The sequence below is a fragment of the Triticum urartu genome, unplaced genomic scaffold (assembly GCF_056163025.1).
Source record: "Triticum urartu cultivar PI428250 unplaced genomic scaffold, HENAU_Tu73 scaffold2, whole genome shotgun sequence".
In the NCBI taxonomy this organism is placed as follows: domain Eukaryota; kingdom Viridiplantae; phylum Streptophyta; class Magnoliopsida; order Poales; family Poaceae; genus Triticum; species Triticum urartu.
In genome coordinates, this window is record NW_028260368.1 from 12,703,189 (window position 1) to 12,715,637 (window position 12,449).

General features: G+C 37.9%; 1 non-coding gene across 1 annotated transcript; it reads left to right on the plus strand.

Moving 5' to 3' along the window:
• Positions 1-5,712: 5,712 nt before the first annotated feature.
• Positions 5,713-5,784, plus strand: TRNAR-UCU (transfer RNA arginine (anticodon UCU)). The gene has a single exon. It is a non-coding gene; the product is annotated as a tRNA-Arg (tRNA).
• The last annotated feature ends 6,665 nt before the right edge of the window (positions 5,785-12,449 follow it).

Below are 12,449 nucleotides of genomic sequence, written 5' to 3' on the forward strand. Positions count from 1 at the left end.
GCTCAAGGAAAGTAGATATAGATAGGAGCTTATGCCCTCAAAAAAAATACACTAGTTTCTTAAATTAAAAATAAAAAAGATTTTTTTCTTACGTCGAGAAATATTTGTTTTTCAAGATAAACAATGTCCGTTAGGCACCTAATCTTTATGTCATAATAGACCCGAACACTTGCCTCGGATTGACTTCAATATATAATTGCTCCAGTGAATAACTAAAAAAAAAATAGAAGGATGGTAGATAGTAAAGAAAAGAACTAATCACAATATCTATCTTTCAAAATCTATCTTTCAAAATCTATCTTTCAAAATATATATCTTTCAAAGATTCACTAAAAAGACAGTTGGCGGGTCTCTTTGTATGTCTTGTCCGGAAAGAGGAGGACTTAATGATTATTCGTTCGCCGGAACCAGAAGTAAAAATTGTTGTGGATAGGGATCCTGTAAAAACATCTTTTGAGGAATGGGCCAGACCCGGCCATTTCTCAAGAACACTAGCTAAGGGCCCTGATACTACCACTTGGATCTGGAACCTACATGCTGATGCTCACGATTTCGATAGTCATACTGGTGATTTGGAGGAGATTTCTCGAAAAGTCTTTAGTGCTCATTTCGGGCAACTTTCCATTATCTTTCTTTGGTTGAGTGGCATGTACTTTCATGGCGCCCGTTTTTCCAATTATGAAGCATGGCTAAGTGATCCTACTCACATTGGACCCAGTGCTCAGGTAGTTTGGCCTATAGTAGGGCAAGAAATATTGAATGGTGATGTAGGCGGGGGTTTCCGAGGAATCCAAATAACCTCTGGTTTTTTTCAGCTTTGGCGAGCATCTGGAATAACTAGTGAATTACAACTCTATTGTACTGCAATTGGTGCATTGATTTTTGCAGCGTTAATGCTTTTTGCTGGTTGGTTCCATTATCACAAAGCCGCTCCCAAATTGGCCTGGTTCCAAGATGTAGAATCCATGTTGAATCACCACTTAGCGGGATTATTAGGACTTGGGTCTCTTTCTTGGGCGGGGCACCAAATTCATGTATCTTTACCAATTAACCAATTTCTTGACGCTGGGGTGGATCCTAAAGAGATACCACTTCCTCATGAATTTATCTTGAATCGGGACCTTTTGGCTCAACTTTATCCTAGTTTTGCCGAAGGAGCAACCCCTTTTTTCACTTTAAATTGGTCCAAATACGCAGAATTTCTGACTTTTCGCGGAGGACTAGATCCAGTAACCGGTGGTCTCTGGCTGACCGATATTGCGCACCATCATTTAGCTATTGCTATTCTTTTCCTAATCGCAGGTCATATGTATAGGACCAATTGGGGTATTGGCCATGGACTTAAAGATATTTTGGAGGCTCACAAGGGCCCATTTACAGGACAAGGCCATAAGGGTCTTTATGAAATCTTAACAACGTCATGGCATGCTCAATTATCTCTTAACCTAGCTATGCTAGGCTCTACAACCATTGTTGTAGCTCATCATATGTATTCTATGCCTCCCTATCCATACCTAGCTACTGACTATGGTACACAACTTTCCTTGTTCACACACCACATGTGGATTGGCGGATTTCTAATAGTCGGTGCTGCTGCACATGCAGCAATTTTTATGGTAAGAGACTATGATCCAACTACTCGATACAACGATCTATTAGATCGCGTCCTTAGACACCGCGATGCAATCATATCCCACCTTAACTGGGTATGTATATTTCTAGGTTTTCACAGTTTTGGCTTGTACATTCATAATGATACCATGAGTGCTTTAGGCCGTCCACAAGATATGTTTTCGGATACTGCCATACAATTACAACCTATCTTTGCTCAATGGGTACAAAATATCCATGCTACTGCGCCTGGCGTAACAGCTCCTGGTGCAACAACAAGTACTAGCTTAACGTGGGGAGGCGGCGAGTTAGTAGCAGTAGGTGGCAAAGTGGCTTTGTTACCTATTCCATTAGGAACCGCAGATTTTTTAGTCCATCACATTCATGCATTTACCATACATGTGACTGTATTAATACTTTTGAAAGGTGTTTTATTTGCTCGGAGTTCCCGTTTGATACCCGATAAAGCAAATCTAGGTTTTCGCTTTCCTTGCGATGGGCCTGGCCGAGGGGGAACATGTCAAGTATCCGCCTGGGATCATGTTTTCTTAGGTTTATTCTGGATGTACAATGCAATTTCGGTAGTCATTTTCCATTTCAGTTGGAAAATGCAGTCGGATGTTTGGGGTACTATAAGTGATCAAGGGGTGGTAACTCATATTACAGGGGGAAACTTTGCACAGAGTTCCATTACGATTAATGGGTGGCTTCGAGATTTCTTGTGGGCACAGGCATCGCAAGTCATTCAGTCTTATGGTTCTTCATTATCTGCATATGGTCTTTTTTTCTTAGGTGCTCATTTTGTCTGGGCCTTCAGTTTAATGTTTTTATTCAGCGGCCGTGGTTATTGGCAAGAACTCATTGAATCTATCGTTTGGGCTCATAACAAATTAAAAGTTGCTCCTGCTACTCAGCCTAGAGCCTTGAGCATTATACAAGGACGCGCTGTAGGAGTAACCCATTACCTTCTGGGTGGAATTGCCACGACATGGGCATTCTTCTTAGCGAGAATTATTGCAGTAGGATAGTGGCTAGGAGGATTTGAAAGGCATTATGGAATTAAGATTTCCCAGGTTTAGCCAAGGCTTAGCTCAGGACCCCACTACTCGTCGTATTTGGTTTGGTATTGCTACCGCACATGATTTCGAAAGTCATGATGATATTACTGAAGAACGTCTTTATCAGAACATTTTTGCTTCTCACTTTGGGCAATTAGCAATAATCTTTCTATGGACGTCCGGAAATCTGTTTCATGTAGCTTGGCAAGGAAATTTTGAATCATGGATACAGGATCCTTTACACGTAAGACCTATTGCTCATGCGATTTGGGATCCTCATTTTGGTCAACCCGCTGTGGAAGCCTTTACTCGAGGAGGTGCTGCTGGTCCAGTGAATATTGCTTATTCTGGAGTTTATCAGTGGTGGTATACAATAGGATTACGCACCAATGAGGATCTTTATACTGGAGCTCTTTTTCTATTATTTCTTTCTACGCTGTCCTTAATAGCGGGTTGGTTACATCTACAACCCAAATGGAAACCAAGCCTTTCGTGGTTCAAAAACGCGGAATCTCGTCTCAATCATCATTTGTCAGGACTTTTCGGGGTAAGTTCTTTGGCTTGGACAGGACATTTAGTTCATGTTGCTATTCCCGCATCCAGGGGGGAGTACGTTCGATGGAATAATTTCTTAGATGTATTACCCTATCCCCAGGGGTTGGGACCCCTTTTGACGGGTCAATGGAATCTTTATGCCCAAAACCCTGATTCGAGTAATCATTTATTTGGTACCGCTCAAGGAGCGGGAACTGCCATTCTAACTCTTCTTGGGGGATTCCATCCACAAACACAAAGTTTGTGGCTGACCGATATGGCTCACCATCATTTAGCTATTGCATTTATTTTTCTCATTGCCGGTCACATGTATCGAACTAACTTCGGAATTGGGCACAGTATTAAAGATCTTTTAGAAGCGCATACTCCTCCGGGGGGTCGATTAGGGCGTGGGCATAAGGGCCTTTATGACACAATCAACAATTCGATTCATTTTCAGTTAGGTCTTGCTCTAGCTTCTTTAGGGGTTATTACTTCCTTAGTAGCTCAACATATGTACTCTTTACCTCCTTATGCATTCATAGCACAAGACTTTACTACTCAAGCTGCTTTATATACTCATCACCAATATATTGCAGGGTTCATCATGACAGGGGCTTTTGCTCATGGAGCTATTTTTTTCATTAGGGATTACAATCCGGAACAGAATGAGGATAATGTATTGGCAAGAATGTTAGACCATAAAGAAGCTATCATATCTCATTTAAGTTGGGCTAGCCTCTTTCTAGGATTCCATACCTTGGGCCTTTATGTTCATAACGACGTCATGCTTGCTTTTGGTACTCCAGAAAAGCAAATCTTGATCGAACCTATATTTGCCCAATGGATACAATCTGCTCATGGCAAGACGACATATGGGTTCGATATACTCTTATCTTCAACGAATGGCCCCGCTTTCAATGCGGGTCGAAGCCTATGGTTGCCCGGATGGTTGAATGCTGTTAATGAGAATAGTAATTCGCTTTTCTTAACAATAGGACCTGGGGATTTCTTGGTTCATCATGCTATTGCTCTAGGTTTGCATACAACTACATTGATTTTAGTAAAGGGCGCTTTAGATGCACGCGGTTCCAAATTAATGCCAGATAAAAAGGATTTTGGATATAGTTTTCCTTGTGACGGCCCAGGGCGCGGCGGTACTTGTGATATTTCTGCTTGGGACGCATTTTATTTGGCAGTTTTCTGGATGTTAAATACCATTGGGTGGGTTACTTTTTATTGGCATTGGAAACATATCACATTATGGCAGGGCAACGTTTCACAATTTAATGAATCCTCCACTTATTTGATGGGATGGTTAAGAGATTACCTATGGTTAAACTCTTCACAACTTATCAATGGATATAATCCTTTTGGGATGAATAGTTTATCGGTATGGGCGTGGATGTTCTTATTTGGACATCTTGTTTGGGCTACTGGATTTATGTTCTTAATTTCCTGGCGGGGGTATTGGCAGGAATTAATTGAGACTTTAGCATGGGCTCATGAACGCACACCTTTAGCTAATTTAATTCGCTGGAGAGATAAGCCCGTGGCTCTTTCCATTGTGCAAGCAAGATTGGTTGGATTAGCTCACTTTTCCGTGGGTTATATATTCACTTATGCAGCTTTCTTGATTGCCTCAACATCAGGCAAGTTTGGTTAATTTAGTTTGTTTTTTTGTACTGTATCAGCACCTAGTTCATTACTCTTGATAGAGAGGGAGGATCTGCCTTTTTAGATTTCTTTTTCTATTTATTTTTCCATCTAGGATTAGAACCGTATACTTGGTAATAATAGCAACGACACATTATGGCAAAAAAAAGTTTGATTCAGAGGGAGAAGAAGCGGCAGAAATTAGAACAGAAATATCATTTGATTCGTCAATCTTTAAAAAAAAAGATAAGAAGCAAAGTTTCTCCCTTGAGTTTGAGTGAAAAAACGAAAATGCGAGAAAAATTGCAATCCCTACCGCGTAATAGTGCACCTACACGCCTTCATCGACGTTGTTTTTTGACCGGAAGACCTAGAGCTAACTATCGACATTTTGGGCTATCCGGACACGTACTTCGAGAAATGGTTTATGAATGTTTGTTACCGGGTGCAACAAGATCCAGTTGGTAAGGATAAAATACCCTTTCGTATTTGTATGGATTTCTGGAATTGATAATCATAGAGGAGCCCTCTTTACCATTCTGTATAAATGGACTATTCTATTTGTATAGATATTGGTAGAGGGGCGTATCCAACCCTCTTTTATCCACTAGTTACCCCTCTTTAGTTTAAGAGTATAGAGCAGTTTGGTAGCTCATAAGGCTCATAACCTTGGGGTTGCGGGTTCGATTCCCACTACCGCCTCCATACTCCTTCTTTATGATATATGCATGATATAATATATACATCATGCATTTGTATCTGGATTTTTTGATTTCCTAAAAGAGTTTTGGTCTAACAGTTTTTTCTCGGAAGAAGCAAAAAAATAAAAGAAAGAATAAAATATGAAAGAAAAGCGTCCATTGTCTAATGGATAGGACAGAGGTCTTCTAAACCTTTGGTATAGGTTCAAATCCTATTGGACGCAATCTTATTTCTATCTATTCTTTAAATAACTATACTAAACTAAAAACAAAGAAAACTTTTTTGCATGATTCAAATGAAAAAGCTTTCTCAACGATTCCTATTCTACTAACAAGAGTAGACATGCAAAATTTATTTGTTACTGAAGAGAAAACCGTTCCAGCTGTTCCTGAATAGCTTCCTTCAAAAGGATTTCCGCTTGCTCGGTGAATGTCTTGCTAGAAGATATAATTTCTTGGAATTGAGGTTTAGTATCTTTTAGATGTTTACGTAACTCATCCAGAAATTTATTTACCTGTTCAATTTCTAACGAATCAAGATATCCTCTTGTTCCGGTATAAATAGTAGCTATCTGCTCTTCCACTGGGAGAGGATTTGCCTGGGATTGTTTAAGCAATTCCCTTAATCGTCGACCCCTTGCCAATTGATTCTGACTTGTTTTATCGAGAGCAGAGGCGAATTGTGCAAAGGCTTGTAACTCTGCGAATTGCGCTAGTTCCAATTTTGATTTGCCAGCTACTTGTTTCATGGCTTTAATTTGAGCCGCGGATCCTACTCTGGAAACAGAAATACCCACATTAATAGCGGGTCGAATTCCGGCATTGAATAGATCCGCAGATAAGAATATTTGTCCATCTGTAATGGAGATTACATTAGTAGGAATATAGGCGGAAACGTCTCCAGATTGAGTCTCAACTATTGGTAAAGCGGTCATACTTCCTTCGCCTAAAAGAGAATTTAATTTAGCGGCTCTTTCTAAAAGGCGTGAATGCAAATAAAAAACATCCCCTGGATAAGCCTCACGTCCGGGAGGTCTTCTTAATAGAAGGGACATTTGGCGATAAGCTTGTGCCTGTTTGGAGAGATCATCATAAATTATTAAAGTATGCCGTTCGCGGTACATAAAATACTCAGCCAGGGCTGCTCCCGTATAAGGAGCGAGGTATTGTAATGTAGCAGGTGAATCCGCCATTTCAGCTACTACAATAGTGTATTCCATGGCCCCCTCCTCATGGAAAGTAGTTACTACTTGAGCTACGGAGGATGCTCTTTGACCGATAGCTACATAAACACATATTACACCTTGCCCTTTTTGATTGAGAATTGTATCTGTGGCTACTGCTGTTTTGCCAGTCTGTCTGTCCCCAATAATTAACTCTCGCTGACCGCGCCCTATAGGGATCATCGAATCGATAGCAATAAGCCCTGTTTGAAGAGGTTCGTATACGGAACGCCTGGAAATTATACTTGGAGCAGGAGATTCAATTAAGCGAGATTCGGAAGCTATAATTTCGCCTTTCCCATCAATAGGTTTAGCCAGAGCATTTACAACACGACCCAAGTAAGCCTCACTCACGGGTATCTGAGCAATTCTTCCTGTTGCTTTTACAAAACTTCCCTCTTGTATCATCAACCCATCGCCCATTAATACAATCCCAACATTTTTGGATTCCAAATTCAGAGCAATACCCCTAGTACCTTCTGCAAATTCGACTAATTCACCTGACATTATTTCACCAAGACCTATAATACGAGCAATCCCATCCCCCACTTGAACTACGCGACCTATATTCTCAATCCCTACTTTCCTATTATATTGTTCAATACGTTCGCGGAGAATTTTATGAATTTCGTCGACTCGAAGGGTTGCCATTAGTGTTTCTTGACTCTTTTTTCGGAAGCAAGGGGAAAAATAATGCCTAAATTCTAAACGAAAGTAGAAGTTCAAGGCCTAATTAATTTAATTATTTCTTCCATTCCAGGGACCCGAGAATGCCAATATTAGCACGAATCGTACGGAAATGTAACTCGGTATTCAAACAACTATTCAGAGTTCCTAGAGCTCCTTGTACGGCCTGTTGGAAAACCCGCTGTCGGACCTGATTCATTGCCCTTTGTTTTTCAAAATAAAGGGTTTCGTTTTTAGACTTTTCCAATTGTTCCAAACTAATAGAAGTAGCATTAATCAAATTTGCTTTTTCTCGTTCTATCTCAGAGTATCCATTCATTCGATACTCATCCGCTTCTAGTTCGACTTTCTGTAATCGAATCCGAGCTTTTTCGAGTTGCTCAATGGTCCCTCTACGCAATTCTTCTGAATTTCGAATAGTACTCAAGATCCTCTGTTTTCGATTATCTAATAAATCTTTTAATGAAAGTAGATTATTTTGTAAGTTTACAACTTTTATGATCTCTTCCCGAACCAAACATGAATCTTTCGATTCATTTGGCTCTCACGCTCCTTTTTTTTTTTCTATAGCTATTTCCATATCTTTTTTTTAAGTAATGAGCCTATCCTCTATCTTCTTTTTTATGTTTATATTTCAATATACCGAAACCTATATAAGACTAGATAAATATTAAGAGGACTCTTCCGCCTAGATAAAAATATATCATGGTCAGCAAAGTTGTTTCTTTATTTTTATTTGCCCTCTAGTTAATAATTTCAATTTCATTAAGAAAAACTAACTAAATAAATGGAAAATGAAAATTAATAGAATTCTTTTTTATTTTTTTTTTCTTCAAATCCAAAAAATTTCTCTTTTTTATACATAGGTCGTCGATTCGGCATTGGTTAAAAAAGGGCAGGGTGCCCCCTTTTTTTTCTAGTAAATAGTTCAAACCATTTTATCGATATGAGTGTTCTATATCAGATAAATTTTACATTAGCTATTTCCCGTTTAAATTGGTACTAATACTAATATAGTTGTAGAAAGAGTACCTCTTTTTGCCTGGACTTCAAGCAGTTTAGCTTTAACCGTGTTAATGGTCTCACATTCTTGGTTTATAGAGAATCAAAGTTGATTTACCAATGAGTCGCGAAATGCTATGGTTCTTCCATATGATTTCTGAATTTATTCAGAAGTAATTCGTCGAGATCGTGCACCCTTTTCTTATTTATCCGAAAAATACTAAAAAATATTATAAAGTGCAGCCGGATAGATCCAATCTATTCTTGAAATAGACAACTCGCACACACTCCCTTTCCAAAAAAAATCAAAACACCAACCACTACAGTTAGATTTATTAGATTTTTTGCTAAAATATCGGTATTAAGCCCGAAACTGCCAGCGGATGGCCAGTGAGCTAAAAAAACGAAAGAATGGGTTACATTTTTCATATGCTCTCCTCTTATAGATAGGACGAACAAAGAACAAAGTTTTTCGATCACTTACTTCGCTCGCCCTTTTTGATCGGTTTTTTTAATGCAAATAGATTCAATCTAGTAATTTCTTTTAGATTAAGTCTTACGTCTTGTTTGACCGGTGAAAGACTTCCTTTGTTGAAATGTTCTGTTCCCAAAATTCCTAAAATAAAAGGAAAAAACTTTCCACTTTCCTAAACTAAGGACGGGAAATAAGAAGGTGAGCATATCTTCTAAATTAATAATACTCAACTCAGCCCTTCCTAGAATGGGGTATTATCTGTCCCGATAAATAGATAATTCCAGGAGTAATAAATAGGAGTAAATTAAATAAAGTATTGATATAATTGGAATTGTGGAAGCAAATACCAATTTACTAAAAAAAGAAAAAAGTATCTAATCGAAATCGAAAGAATTTTTTTTTTAAGATTAAACAAAAGGGTTCGCAAATAAAAGCGCTAGTGCCACAACTAGTCCATAAATTGTTAAAGCTTCCATAAAAGCTAGACTAAGCAATAAAGTACCTCGTATTTTACCTTCTGCTTCTGGCTGTCTCGCAATACCTTCTACAGCTTGTCCTGCAGCAGTACCTTGACCAACTCCAGGTCCAATAGAAGCAAGCCCTACGGCCAATCCAGCAGCAATAACAGAAGCAGCAGCAATTAGTGGATTCATGGTGAGTAGTTCCTCGTGTCAAAAAAAAGAAATGGTTAAGGATACAATCAACCAATAAATTCTTACTTCTAAGCTCTATTGGGGAGAAGTAAAGTAACTAAAAAGTACAAATTGAAATCAAATTGAAATGATAATGTGAATTGTCCGAACTACATAGAAGGGAATTCCATATCCATATATCGGATTAGATAATGAATCTAACCTAGGAATATATAATATAATATCCTATATATATACATTTGTTTCTTCTATTTTGTTTGCATATTTTCTCATTTTCTATTGAATCGGATTCTAAAATCATTGCTTAAAGTGGAAACCTGCATAAAAGAGGACTCCACTTATAGACATTAAGGATATTATAGTATAGATCTAGCCTGACTCCACCCTCCTTAATGCATATATACTTTGAAAATTCCATAATATAGTCTATTCTATTCTCTCTCCTACAACTCTAGGCTATATATTCATACGCATTTCTAACTATTTTTTTGCAACCAAGCAGATTATCTGGAACCATGCATGAATTGAGCTAAGCTGCAAAAAAAAAAAATACTATTTCCAAAAAGAGTCAATTCAATGATGACCCTCCATGGATTCACCTATATAGGCTGCGGCTAATGTTGCAAAAATAAGAGCTTGAATACCGCTTGTAAATAATCCAAGAAACATGACCGGTATAGGGATTACTAAGGGGACTAAAGAAACAAGAACAACAACGACTAATTCATCCGCCAATATATTCCCGAAAAGTCGAAAGCTAAGCGATAATGGTTTTGTGAAATCTTCTAGGATGTTAATTGGTAAAAGGATTGGAGTTGGTTTAATATATTTCTCGAAATAGCTCAATCCTTTTTTGCTAAGACCAGCATAAAAATATGCCGCTGACGTGAGTAAAGCTAAAGCAACAGTAGTATTTATATCATTCGTGGGCGCTGCTAATTCCCCATGGGGTAACTCTATAATTTTCCAAGGTAAAAGAGCACCCGACCAATTCGAAACAAAAATAAAAAGGAACATAGTTCCAATAAAGGGAACCCAGGGACCATATTCTTCTCCAATCTGAGTTTTGCTCAAGTCTCGAATAAACTCAAGGACATATTCAAAAAAATTCTGACCGTCGGTCGGGATGGTTTGTGGATTCCGAACAGCTATGACAACTGAACCTAGCAAGATAGTAATTACGACCCAAGAAGTGATGAGTACTTGGGCATGAATTTGGAAACCTCCTATTTGCCAATAGAAGTGTTGGCCTACTTCTACACCCGATATATCGTATAACCCCTTGAGTGTTTTAATGGAACAAGGTATAATATTCATATTGTCCTCTGATAAAAATTGAACTTCAAAAAAGGAATTCTTTTGATTCAACCATCTCTTTCTCAACTCAGCAACTTGAAGTATTAATCTTATATTTAGGATACCAAGAAAGCACATCAGATCATAATATATATCAATACCCTCTAATATATATCAATATTCCCCTTCTTTTTTCTATGCAAAAAAAATTCTATGCAAAAAAAAAGATATAGTAAAGTAAGTGATTCCATAAATTTACGCAGTTGCCCAAGAATTCACTATATATTCTTAATCAACGATTTCTTATATAGAGAGAACGGCCCTCACAAATTGAAAATACTAATTTGTTAAGAATCAATCGAATTGAAGTCATAGTGTCATCGTTGGCTGGAATCGATATATTCGCGAGATCCGGGTCACAATTTGTATCGACTAAAGAAATAGTAGGAATCCCCAAAATGGCACATTCCCGAAGAGCTATATACTCTTTTTGCTGATCAAGGACGATCACAATGTCTGGCAATCTCGTCATATATTTGATCCCGCCGAGATACCTTTGCAAAGTAGATAATTTTCTCTTCAAGATTGCCACATCTCTTTTTGGGAGATGGTGGAATTTTCCCATTTTTTCTTCTGCTCTTAAGTCTCTAAATTGAGAAAGTCTAGTTTTCGTAATCGACCAATTCGTTAACATACCACTGAACCACTTTTTATTAACATAATGACAACGAGCCCTTATTGCAGCTGATGCTACTAAATCTGTTGCTCTTTTTTTGGTACCAACAATTAAGAAACTTTTTCCCTGACTTGCTGCATCAAAAACTAAATCACAAGCTTCTGATAAAAAACGAGCCGTTCTAGCGAGATTTATAATATGAGTACCTTTACGCTTTGCCGAAATGTAAGGGGCCATTTTAGGATTCCATTTCTTAATACCATGACCAAAATGAACTCCTGCTTCTATCATCTCTTTCAAATTAATGTTCCAATATCTTCTTGTCATTTTTTCCACACTTCCTTTTTTTTAATCCTACCATTCCATTACGGAATTTAGTTCTTTTTGAAGATTAAGAAAGATCCGAAATAGCTTGAAATAAATAATAATTGTTCCGAGAGAACCTTGTACTAAGATAAGAGTTGGCCATTGATACATGGTATAAACATAACCACCTTAATGAATTAACTGACTTGTTTTACTTATTAAAATAAAAATCTTAAAAATCTAAAATTTGACCTGTTAGTGTTCTAAGTTCAAAAGTCTAGTAAAGTAAAAAATATTTTTATGGGGGTTCTTATGTCTCATAAAAATTGTTTGTTACGTCAGAATCTGAAGAAACTAATTCTGTATGGAGAAACAAAAAATCTCTCATTTCCGACGCGAATAGATTTTTTTTTTTTATTTCGAAATAAAGGTTCTTGTCTTGTGGGGAACGATGCACAAATTTTTGGAATCCGGTACCAACAGGTATAATCCCCCCCAGAACTACGTTTTCTTTCAAGCCTTTCAACCAATCAATGCGACCTCGTAGGGCAGCTTTTGCTAAAACTCGAGC